Below are 13644 nucleotides of genomic sequence, written 5' to 3' on the forward strand. Positions count from 1 at the left end.
ACTGACCATCAAAGCCAAACCACAAGCAGTCATTCTGGGGGACACCTGCAATAAAACTGTTGAGAGCTCATTGATGTGGTCAGCCAAGTTAGGCTGAATTGGTCCATGAGGCTGGAGAACATGGTGACATAGCAGTCAATCTACAAACCTACTGAGGGTCAGGCTCTAGGCTAAGCAATGGGGATACAAAGAAAGGCAAAAATCATAATCTTTGTCCACAGGAGCTCCCATTCCAATGTGGGAGATGGCAAGTAAACAAATGGTACACAGTAGGCACTGCATAACATTGCTTGTTCCCTTCTTCCCTATTGAAAAGCAGACTCAGGAGGTTTGTGATAGTGGGTTAATTGTCTTATTTGAAAATTTATTACGTGGAATAGGAATAAGACTTTAAGTTCTTGTTGGATTGTGTTTGACTATAACCCCATCTGGGGTGTTCTTGGCAGAGATACTGAACTGGTTTGCTGATTCCTTCTCCAGTGACTTAGGCAAACAAAGGTTCAGTGATTTGTTCAGTGTCTAAGGCAGGTTTTGAACTTAGGTCTTCCAAGCTCAAGGTCCAGTGCTCTGTCCACTGAGCCACTTAAACTTATTTTGTTTGATCCCAAAGGGCAGAACTAGGATTTTTCAGTAGAAGCTGAAGAGAAGCAAACCTAGGTTTAAGGTAAAGAAGTTATACCAAAATGCAATGGGTGGTTCAAAAGACAATAGGTTCCCTTTTCATAAGTCTTAGGACAGAGGTTGAATGACAGTTACTCGTCTATCTATTAGAGGACTCCAGTTCAGGTAAAGATCGAACTTCACAGCCTTCCCATGGAGTGGGGAATATCCCTCTTTCCAAGTCATCAGTGCTTGGGCTCCGGGAGGCTAAGCCGGCTGTTGAGGTCATCTCCATCCAGTCCTCCTTAGTACCAGAAGTGAAGGGAGGACAGTGTCAGGGAGCCTCAGAGTCTCTGTTGACTCTGATGAACTTGAAACTGGCCATCTTGATTCTGATGGAAGCCAGAGTGAGATCTAGTTGTGAACAGGGACAACCATTCACACACCTTGGGGTCCTTGGCCTCAGGACCATGACCTGGGCAGTGTAAGCAAAGTTGCTATTAGGAGCAGGGTTTGTTTCCCCCCCCGTGGACCACCCCTCCACTAACCTTAGTCATATGGTGACCCCTGTCCCCACCCCAGGGTGTCATTACTATAGTCTCTCTTTTCCAAACCCACTTTTCCCTGGGCCTTAGAGAGAATATTTGGAGAGCAGAGAAGGGAAAAAAAAAACTTTTCTCTCTCCAGTAGTGAGTACATTCACATTCACAGATTACGTTTTATATTTTTGAGCAGAGACTCTTATGTATAAGGTGATGTGCCTCCCTGGGTGTTTCAAACATGGGATCAGGAAGGCAGGGGTTCTGTGCTCTCTGCTTCTAGGAGAGAGGCTTCCCTGACAGGGCCCCTGTTTATCCCGTTGGTCTGGGGAGCCTGGCCTGCTTAGGTCACTGCAGGAATTGGTGAGGGCTGAGCCCTGGCCCCAGGCTTGGCTGACTCAGAGCCAGCCCTTCTCTTTGGTCTGCATAGTAGGGAGTCATGCTAACTCACAGTCATGTGCATATGAAGAAGCAGCTGAGGGAAATTAAGTCCCTTCTTCCCCATCTCCCTCAGGAGAACTCTTGCCTGTCCTTGGCATCTCTGACCCCAATCTGGTTTTGGTGGCAATTCAAATCCTTTGATTACATACTGGCAGCTCCCAGGGTTCTATGTCTCTGACTTGGATTCCAAGGGCTGCAGCATCACCATCCACCTGTTTTTCATTTGGTGCTCTGTATCCCTGAAATACTTTGACTTTTCCTCCAAAAAACTGTCAATGTGCCCAAAATTCAGCAAGCAAAAAAAAAAAAATGATCCACTTCTTCAGCCTGCTTCTATTTTAGGGGAAATGAAAGAGGAAAGGGGAGTGTCTTTCAGATGATGGGAGCTGGGTTCTCACATTTGCCCTCCAGATCTCAGCTCTGTTCAAAAACGTTTGGACACAGTGCAGAACTGAATGCTCTCTTCATATGGCACTTTCATTCAGCAGTGGCCTAAGACTTTTAAAGGCATAGATGCATCAAAATAAAAAAAAAGATTTAGGATATTTTGGGCCTTTTGTATAAACCCTTCCAAGAACCTACTTACTCAAATATAGAGAACATTATGACTTTTTCTTTGCTTGAAATAATTTTCCCTAAAGTTAGAGAATTCATTAGAGTATTCATTGAAATTTTGTGGATGCACCAACCACCTTGAACAAGGTCCATCAGTCATATACATAATATTTTGAATGGCATCACCAAGAAATGTCTAATAATTTATATAAATACTCAAAAAAATTTCAAAGTTGGAAGGGACCTCTGAGGCCATCAAGTCTAGCCCATACCCAAACAGTAATTTCCTTTACATGTATTCAAATTTATTTTATTCACATTTATAATTATTTAAAATATGTTCATTGGCTCTTTTGTTGTTCAGTCATTTCTGTTGTGTCTAACTCTGTATGATCCCATTTGGGGTTTTCTTGGCAAAGATAATGGAGTGGTTTGCCACTTCTTTTTCCAGTTCTATAACTGGTTCTAATCCAGTGGAAATATGCAGTGCGAATTTGAATAAATGACCAATTCATGAAATTTCTTCTTTGCTCTAATTAGGACATAGTTGTACCTTATACCTGGCCTCCAAGGAGGGAAAACGCACTATTGCACAAGACAACCTGCTTCATTTTGTGGGTAAGTTCAATTGGGGAGTTCTTGTTTACTCAAAGCCTGAATCTACTCCTATGGCTTCCATCTTGGCATCCAGTTCTCTTCTGGGATAAGGAAGCATTAGCCCAATTCTTTCTCCATAGGATAATTCTTTAAAAGTCCCAAAATAGGTCCTAGCTGAAATCAATTATTCTACAGGGTAACCATCCCCACTTCCTTCAGCTGATCCCCATGCAACACATACTCAAGGTCTTCCACCCTTCTGTTGCTCATCTCTGTCTATCCTCCAGCTTGCCAAGGTCCATAAAACATGGACCCGTCAACACTTCCTATTGCCTTCCTCCTCCCTGGCAACAAATATTGTGGAGACAATAGGAATCCTCCCAGGCTGCTGGCTGGATAATCTCATTTAGGCAATCTCATTTAATGAACACTTGCTCTATGGCTAGCATCCTAAGAGTGAGAAGGACTGAACATGATTTCATTAGCATGAGCAAAACTACAAAGAAGAAAACTCACACTGTCGGTACCAATTGGCACTTTTTTCTGAAATTTGTAGTCTTTGAGATTTACCTAGAGTCCTAAGAGATTAAATCATACAGGTCACACTGCTGGTATGTTTCAAAGACAGGACCTGAACCCTGTTCCTGCCGGCTTTTGTGGATGGTTTATTATCCACAATCAGACTGCCTCTAGAGGCACCTTAAAGTTTCACTTATTCCATAGAAGCCAAAACCAAACAAAAGAACCAACACAAATATCCTGAGGAAAAACCCATGAAGCATTCTCCCACAATTTCTGCTGTTCTTATTAAGATGGATGGAAAGAGAACTTTCATGCCTCCTTTTTGGAGACAGCTAGACTAATATACTCACTGAAAGCTGAATATGCCTTATTTATTCCCCATTTATGTCTCTCTTGACCATACTTTAAATTGTTCTCATTCTTCAAGGCTCCTTTATAAAGCTTTCTCTGACTATTCTTTAGCATCTCATTCAATTTATTATCTGTACCAATCCTTTGGTACTTAATCATTTCATATTTAATTATTGTTCATTGATTCTTTTTTAAAAACAATATTTAAAATTTTAATATTTAAATTAAATTTTTAAATTTTAAAAAATAAAAAGGATATATTAATGCCTTTTGTTTTTACATAATATTTTCATGCTCCTTTGAATTGAACACTTCTTTGAAAACTGTTAAGCAAAAACATCTGATATTATGACCACCTCCTGCCTTAGTGGTCTTCTACCTCTTTGCCAATAGATGAGACAGGTTTCATCCAGGGTCATTACTTGTTTTTCAGTTACTCAGAGTTCAGCTTTTTTTTTTCATTTCCTTTGTTGTAACTAGTGTACATATTTTAGTCCAGTTTCTACTTTATTCACTATGAATCCTTTCATACAGATCTTCCTATATTTCTCTGAAATTTTCCTATTTGTCATTTTTATAGCACATTACCATTCCATGACCATACCATTCATATTTCAGATTGGAGCTATGCATTTTGTACAGATAGGGAGCTCTTGGTAAGTAAGCTCTCTCTACTAATGCAGACCGGCAACTGTTCTAAAAATTTAGAGCCTTAGCAAAGTACAATAAGAGATTAAGTGAGTTAGGGTCTCTCAGCCAGGACATGTCAAAGGCAGAGCCCAAGTCTAATTTATCTTCATTCAGAGGCTAGCCTTTGTCTACTATGTCGCAGTGCTTCCCTGGAGTCACGTACCTCAGCTTTTTTCAGCCATTGCCCAAATGATCTGAATTGTTTATTTCACTACTAAATTAATATTTAATTCTTCCCATATGTCATCTAACCTTAGCCTCAACTTCCTTATCTGCAAAAAAGGTAATAATACATGCACTACTTAATCCTACAAGACTTTAGGAGATATTATAGAATTCCAGTTAGAATCATTTATTCTAATTTCTTTCTCCTTAATTCAATCATTTCCTACTGGAGGTATTCCTTACAACACCATCAATAAATACATGTTAACTTCCTGAGGAAGAAGGAAGGAGGCTAACACCTGTGTGATCAGCTAACTAAGTTATATCAGATGTCATATTTATGGTAATATCTTTTTACAGTTTCATATTTCTTAGTTGTGTGTATGACAGAGAGAGAGAAAGAGAGAGACAGAGACAGAGACAGAGACAGAGACAGAGACAGAGACAGAGATAGAGACAGAGACAGAGACAGAGGTAGAATGACTACCTGGCTATTTCTAGGACAAAATGAATTAGATGTGAAGGTATTTTGTTAAAAGTAGATGCATTGGGTCTAAAGTATTATTATTATTATACCTGAATCAGTGTAATAATTGGCCATTCTAAAATGGATTTCTATTTTTGCATCCTCCTGTGTAGGTAGGGTGTGTCCCTCTTTGCCTCTCCAATTCCATTCCCCTCCTACCCCCAGAAACTAAGGATGCCTATGTGTCATTTACTTTTTGCCCCCAAAAGTTTCAACTTGGTCTATTAGGAATTTGGGAAGGGGCTGGGGTTTCATAGACATATGTGTATATATGTTTATGTTTGGATAGGGATGTGCAGAATGGATAGTGAGGGACAGGCCTTATTGTCCCATTCTTACTTTCTCCTGGCCTTCCAAGTTCTATTCTTTCAAAGAGAATTCTCTAACTCCCATTCATGTCCTCCAACGCTATAAGCCTTTCTCAGATCACAAGAAGTTATTTGATATTTTTGGTCAAGGTTGCATGGTAAATATGTGTTGGAGCAAGGTTGGGGGTGTGTTTGTTACCCAACCATCCAAAGAGCAGATGCCAGATATTTAGGACTTCACCTTCCTAATTGTCAAAAGATTAAAGAGAAAATTACTTTTAAGTCTAACCTCTATCAAAATTCTATATCATCTGGAACTTGATATTCCAATTTTAACCAAACTTTAAAGCTTCTATCAGGAAATACTAAGGCATGTTGGTCAATTAATGGGCTTTTATAAAATGCTTCCTATGAGCCAGACATTTTGAGTTAAAAGATATAAATGAAACAGTCCCCACTCAGGTAGCTTATGTTTCATCAGAAGAGAGCACATATATCCATATACGTATATATATATATATATATATATATATATATATATATATGATAATTTCAAACAATATTGTTGTTTAGTCATGTCTGACTCTTCATGACCTTGTGGGTCCACCAATGCTGTTCATGAGGTTTTCGTGGCAAATATATTGGAAGGACTTGCCATTTCCTTTCTCCAGCTCATTTTACAATTGAGAAAAAAAAAAATTAAACAGGGTTAAATGACTTACCCAGGGTCACACAGCTAGTATCTGAAGCCACATTTGAACTCAGTTCTTCCTGACTCCAGACCTAGAACTTTATCTGCTGAGCCACCTAGCTAACTCTAGAATTTAGCCAATAATAGGCATTAGAAAAAAAAGTTTTTCTAACCTTTTATCTAAATATTATGATGAAATATTTTTAAAAATTCTCTCTTTTTGACTAAATTGAATCTTGGGAAGGGCAGAGGATAAGCATCTGGCCTCCTCCCATTACATCTTCTAGCCCCCCAGTCATGGCACATTTTGTATGAGGTAAATTAAGGCTCCATGTAAGGAAAAACTCCATGTAAGGGAAAAAAGAGTCATCCCAAGTATAGAATGAGGGTCCGTGGGAGGTACTGGTGGTCTTTGAGCAAACGTTTAGATGACCATTTGTTGGCTATGATGTAGAGAGGATTCTAAAAAGATTCATGGGTTGGAAGAATAAATGACCTCCAAAGTCCTTTCCAATTCTGAAGACCTGTGATTCTCTGGGATTACCTAGCTCTTGTGTGACCCAGATACCCAGGAGAGGACCAAAATTCAACACAGAAGTCTTCTCCCCAAATGATGTGTGAGCACCCAATACTCCTCCTCCCCAGATGCTCTTCAGGGAGACACCTTGTCCAGCTGCTATTTGAGTCAGGAAAGCATACATACGTTTCTCATTATATCACTTTAGAATATTAGGGTACTCAGGGCTGACAAGATGCAGTTTTTCTGGACCACACAAAGCTCATATTTAGCACTGATCAATGATTTTTTTTAAAAAATTCTTGGAACTATGCCATTGACATAGTTCTTATAACATCCTTGAGACATCTCTGGCATACTCCATCACTCCCTAGATCTCTTTTCCAAAATGAATCAAACTCTTTGGAGTTTGATTGTTTTTCTGATAATCCTCAACTGAAAACCATCTTTCTTAGTGGAAAGACTGTCATTGTTTTTCTATTTTTGAAGAAGACCATGACATCAGGAAGGTGATACAACTAGCAAGTGAGTTGGATTTAAGTGTATGTTGGGGGGGGGGCGCTGTGCAAAGTCATCAGCCTCACTTTTTCCTCCAGAGCCATCTGGGTCCAGTGACCAGATTTTGATCAGGATGATTGGAGATGGCTCCAGATGCAGGAGAAAAGGCAGAAGTTAATCAGGTATATGCCACACTATTGAAACCCATGGAAAATACTTTTCTCTAGAAGGAATTGAACAGGATTTAGATGTTCTGTTTTCAATACCTATGCCTCTATATTTCTGGGGGACCATCACAATTCTAAATCATCTTCAAAGTAAATGGGACCTGAGTTCAAATCCTGCCTCTGACATATGACCTGCTTTGTGACCTTGAGTAAGTCACTCTCAGTGCTCTACAGTATAGTCTAGTACTTACCTATTAGCTTAGATTTTAGCATTAGGCTGTAATGGGTTTTTATTTATTCTGTTAAACATTTTCCAATTTCATTTTACTCTGGGGTTCAGCCATCCAGGAGTGTTGTGAGTCATAAGTTTCACATCTTGACCCTAGACAACTGTCTAACATTATAATTCACAGAAAAGGTGCTGACCAACATTAATAGAGGGAATTTCCTCTTCTGGAAATTCCCTCAATTCCATAAAATCACAGGTTCAGTTCCTATTCCCTTATAATTAGGAAACAGTTTCTAAACACCAGAATTGCCTAATAGTTAATGGAGACAATACTGAACTCTGCCAATAACAAAATAAAGTTCTTTGATTTATACTTGGATATGAAGTATGTTTGAAAAAGGGAATTGAGCAATGAGAGCTTTTTCTTCTTCTTTCCTTAACCTCTTTGTTTATACTGGGGCCTACACCAGGAATATTATGACTGTCTTTGGTTTCAAATACCACACATTTCCACCTTCTCCCAAGGAAGTATTACAGGCTCAGAGTTACACTGGGGTGTGATCAGAAGGAAGAAATTTTCCTTTTTCCATCATTTTGAGGTAGAGGTTAAGTTTCCTCAGACACTAGCAAATTTGGAATGTAGAGGAAAATATTTTATGAAATTTCAAACACACCAAATACTGGTCACTGTTATTTAAACTCTTCACCACCTCAAAAAACCCCCACCAAAAGCCATCCCCAATAAGAGAGCAAGGAGCTCCTATGCACCTCTGAAAAAGAAAGATGGTTCTGGAATCTCTTCAACAATTCAATTCAACAAACATTTATTAAATACCTATAATGTGCAAGTCATAGTGCTAGGTCCAAAGATAGAAAATGCAGAAGTCCTTGCCTGGTGCAGTGGATAGAGCACTGAAGTCAAGAAGACCTGAGTTCAAATTTGATCTCAGTTGTGTGATCCTGGGCACTTCATTCCTGTTAGCTTCAGTTTCTCCAAGTAAAAAATGAGGATAACAACCCATCCTCGCATAGTTGTGAGGACCAAACAAGATAATATCTGTAAAGTTGTATCTTTTAGAGATGCTAATTCCTTTCCTTCAAGCATTTGTCTCTTCCACGTTGTTGAGAAACAACATGCACAGTACCTCAGGGATCAGGAAAGGTCTCACATAGGAGGTTGTGATAAGGATTCTATGCAGCAAAGGTGGTGAGTGCCTTCCTGACATGGAGGGGCCCCTGCATATAGGTGCATTGGACAGGAGATGGAATGTGGATGAGGACCCGTTTGTCTATTAAGGAGAGTATATGAGAAGAACTAGATGAAATAAGATGGAAAAGGTAGGTGGAATCCAGATAACAAAGAGGTCTAAGTACTCAGGAGAAGAGTTTGCAGCTTATCCTAGTAGCAATAGAAAACCATAGAAGGTTTTTGAACAGGGGAGGAAGGATCTATCTTTTAGAAATATCAGTGTGTTGGGGTGGCTAGGTGGTGCAGTGGATGGAGCACCGGCCCTGGAGTCAGGAGAACCTGAGTTCAAATCTGCATTCAGACACTTAATAATTACCTAACTGGGTGACCTTGGGCAAGTCACTTAACACCAATGCCTTGCAACCCCCCCCAAAAAAAAAACAAAAAGAAATATCAGTGTGTCAACTGTGTGGAGAATGAATTAGAAAGAAAATAAGTTGGGAAATAGAGAAATTATAAGAAACCATCATAGCAGTTTTTATGTCACTTGGAATTAGGCATGGCATTTTGCCCAGAAGCCTGGAATGGTGTGTCCTTTATAATATGTCCTAATAATTCCCTAGTATTTCCTAGAGGTTGCCCTACAGTGGCACCATGCACTCATTGAGGCATCACAATGATTGCTCAACCACTCTACATTCTGGGATGTTTATCTTCTATGTTTACAGTTTGAGTACTTTCTGCTCATGAGGATTTATTGTTTTGCTTAGTGGATCACCTTTCATGCTTTTACCTATGTGAAAGGGGGAAAGTCTATTTTTAAAACTCAAAAAATTCAATGGAGGGACAAAGTAAGGGAGAGTGAAGTTTTAAGGGTTTTAAATTTTCAGTTTTAAGTGAAAATTTTAAGGGAGAAGATGCCCCAAGATGTTGGGGTTCTTAGAACAATCAAAATCCAAGGATCAGAATGTAACCCTATCTAGATCTCAAGGAACAGAAATTCAGTTCCACAGTCATAACTCAGTGACTATTAAATTCATAACCATATGACTTATTGATAACATATAGACCCTGTTGGGGAATGTACCTACAAAAAAAGATACAGGATACACATGCTAATCAGCTTTATTGGCCACCCAATTTCTCAACTGCCAGTCTATGAAAGGAATTAGCAGCCCATGCATCAGTTATAGGAAAAACTAGCCCTATTCAGAACTCCTAGGCAGGTCTGGGAGTCTCTGCAGTAACAGCTGGTATAAGTTTATTCTCTGGAGGACAAAGGCAATGGGAGTCTTTTTCAAGTGTATGAATCAAGGGTAAGCAGACCCTAGGAATCTATTTAATACCACAATCATGAGCCAAGTTATAAATAGGGTGGGCCAAATGGAGCTTTGTGCCAAGATACTGATATCTGAAAGAGAGAATGTAATGTTGTTTTTGTTGCTTACTCCTTTTTCACTTGTGTCTAACTTCATAACCTTTTGGGGGTTGACTTTGGCAAAGATACTGAAGAAGTTTGCCATTTCCTTCTCTAGCTCATTTTATAAATGAGGAAATTGAGGCAAAAAGGGTTGATTTGCCCAGGGTCACACAGCTAGTAAGTGTCTGATATATGTGTGTATGCACATACATGCATAGTTTATCAAGAGATATAGATGTGAATCTATCTATATATAGATACATCTATAGATAAATATAGAACTATCTATATCTATAAATCTATATACTCTGATATCTGGGAAAGAGAGTATATGCCTCTTCCCTATTACATCTCTATTCATATCTTACCATATGATCCTCTACTAAGCCAGCAATCATCCCAGGAACATAAGAGAGTCACTTCTATCCGGAGAGTGACCTTACTTCCTACGCTCTGCCCCCCACCTTGGGGACGAGGATTTGTATCTAAGGAAGATGGGCTGCCACCCCTCCTAGTGCAAGTATATATGGAGGTGGACTACCTTCTCCGATGCTTCCACCCTCCCCAACTGAATTTGTCCTAGTTATCAGCTTTCCTAGTGATGATTCAATGATCAGTCAATACATGCTGATACATACTGTGGCTTGTGAATTCACCATTCATTCTCGTTTTTTCCATCTAACTGCCCCACCCTTCTCTCTGGAGATTGGGCCTAATTTGATCAGGTTGCATTATCTAGAATGAAAATATTAAAGGTAAGTAGATTTAGTGGGGGAAGAGCAGAAAAAGAACTTTCCTATAGGTGGATATATCAGGTAGTTTCCCAGAGTGGGTGGTCTGAGGACGTAAAGTCTAATGGCATTCATGGGAGCACCTTTGGTTTTCAATGGATCTGAGGAAATAGTGAACCAGTCATAGAATTGCAGAAAGAGTATTGGACTAGAGTTCTATTCTCAGCTCAGCTAGCTTCAATTTTTGACCATTGCTTATCATTCTAGACCTCAGTTTCATCTAAAATTAGGACTAATGTCTTTAGAGCTCTAAATTTCTGATTCTTAATCTAACTGATTGTGTGTGTGTGTCCTGGTGGTTGTCTTGATAAAGCCTCCAGATGTGATTTTTTTTGGTGCCTTCTTACCTAACAGCTGAAATAAATTATCAACAGTTCATTTCTCATATTCCGTTACCATTCCATCATGGCATGGGCTTTTTTCCCACTTTCTAAATGCTTTAGTATGGGAAAAAGCACGAATTGCGAACCTACATCTTGGAGAGAGAAAAAAAAGGTCACCTGCAGAAAGAGCAGTAGGGAATGAGTTTCTGTACAAAAGCCTTGTGCCAGAGAATTTCTCCTGGCAGAAGAAGATAAAAATGTGAGGGATTCCCTCCTTCTCTTGAAGTTGATTCCCCATTTACAGCCATATCATAATATCACATGGAAAAAAAGTTATTCAATGGAGCAAACAAAATGGAAATCCTAGAATGTTTATCCTTCATTCCCAAAAAAGACCAAGATATCAGGGAGGTGATGCCATGGTAAGTACATGAACTGGGGGGTGCTGTGCTAAGTCACCAGTCTCACTTTCTTCTCCGGAGTCATCTGGGTCCATTGGCCAGATACCAATCAGGACGACTGGAGATGGCCCTGGATGTGAGGTAACCAGGATGAAGTAACTTGTCCAAGGTTACACAACCATTAAGAATCAAGTGCCCGAGCTCAAATTTGAACTCCAGTCCTCCTGACTCCAAGACCAGTGCTCTCTTTTGTGCCACCTAGCTACTCTATGAATCCTAGAATGAGATCCTAGAATGAGTCTTAAGTATATAGATCAACCCCCAGGATCACTTAAGCCAAACATGGAAATTCCTTTGGAAGAGACCCTTCCCTACAAGTCAGCAATCAGAGCTAGAAAGGGATTTAGGAGCCCAACTCATATTTAATGAAGATTTACTCCATGACTTCCCCTCTTCTACATCTCTTTGCTCCCATTCTTTCCTCTCTTCTCTTTTAATTTCCTCGCTATCTCTTTTCTCCTCTCTTTTCTCTGTCTCCTTTCCTGTCTCTTTCTCCCTCCATCCCTCCATCTTCCTCTCCCTCCTCATGGCTCTACAGCAAATGAACTTAACCTTTTTGGTATCATGGATCCCCTTTATAGCCTATGGACCCTCTTTCAGAATATTTTTAAATTCATAAATTAAAATTCATAGGATTCCAAAGGAAATCAATTAAATTAAAATACAGTTTATCAACACTTTTCCAAGTTCATAGACAACAGTTTGGGGCAAGGATCCAAAAGAGAACAAAAAACATCTTAGTCCTCTTTCCTAAAAAAAAAAAAAAAAAGATCTTCAATCTCTCCTAGTTAGCAACACATCCATCCCTTGGGGATAGATATACTTTCTTTTTCACAGTTCCTCAAATGTGAAAGGGAGATGGGAGGAAGTAATATCCCAACATTCACTGGGGTGTCAGATTGGGTGATCAGAAAACCCCTGACTCAGTCACTTATATATATAGGCTGGAACCTTATCATTCTCCCTCAGCAGGAAATCTTTACTGAAGTTGAAGGCTGTAATGGCCAGTTCTGCCACCCAGAACAAGATGCTATAGTTCTAGACATCCCAAGCTGAGAGCCCAGACTGGCAACCCTGCTATTAGGAAGGCACAAGTCTACACTGCTCTGGCATCCAGTTCCAAAAGGAGATCACCTGCAGGGTGACCCAGAGGCTGGGTCTGGTGGCGACCAAAGCCAACCCTCTCCCTTTGGAGGAGAGAAGCACAAGGCAGACACAGTAAACTGTGTACACTTAGGTTGACCAGTCTGGCCCTCCACACAGCCAGCCAGCCTAGCAAAGTAGGCACCTACTTGAGTTCTGAGATCCAAAGAAGAGCAAACTACTGCACCTGCCCCCCAGGAGCTTAGAAACCAGTCTACCGACAAGAAAAGATTTGAGAATGCTTGAAGACACTCCAGAAGGGCCAAGACTGAGTCTATCGACATTTTACTTCTCCTTCAACATCTAGCACAACTTTGTGGACAGTGAGAATTTAATGAGAGGATTTTTTAAAAAAAATTTAATTGAAGCAAAGGGGTTTCCCCTACATATAGGAGTGTATTCAACGGTAAAATGAGAATGGAGTAGATGACTTCTAAGATCCCTTCCACTCCTACATCTAGCATCCTATTCTCACTCCACCATTTGTCTGCCTTTAATTTCCATCCTTCCAGTCATTCTCCTGGCTTAGAAAACCTAGGTAGGATTAGGGAAACCTAGTTTCCATTAGCATAGGAGCTGTCAGATTACTTGATTTCCTATAATAAACAAAAGGGAACTTGGCACTGGGAATAATAATATATAGATACAAGTTTTTGCTTTCTCTCCTTCCTTCCTTCCTTCCTTCCTTCCTTCCTTCCTTCCTTCCTTCCTTCCTTCCTTCCTTCCTTCCTTCTTCCTTCCTTCCTCCTCCCTTCCCCTTTTCCAGGCGGTATGCACAGTCATTCATGGCCAGCACAGAAGCTTTGACCCACTGTGATCCCAACCTGAGCTAGTTGCCAGCTCCTGTTGGTGGCCTCTGGGTACTCATTATATTCCTCCTGTACTTCACCTTCCCCCACTGTTGGAACTATAAACACGCAC

General features: G+C 40.0%; 1 long non-coding RNA gene across 1 annotated transcript in view; it reads right to left on the bottom strand.

Annotated features, from left to right (window-relative positions):
* The window catches only part of LOC141492624 (uncharacterized), a 101903-nt gene that overhangs the window by 36642 nt on the left and 51617 nt on the right, over nt 1-13644 (bottom strand). The gene's annotated exons all lie outside the window — the stretch shown is intronic.

The sequence above is a fragment of the Macrotis lagotis genome, chromosome 7 (assembly GCF_037893015.1).
Source record: "Macrotis lagotis isolate mMagLag1 chromosome 7, bilby.v1.9.chrom.fasta, whole genome shotgun sequence".
Lineage (NCBI taxonomy): Eukaryota > Metazoa > Chordata > Mammalia > Peramelemorphia > Peramelidae > Macrotis > Macrotis lagotis.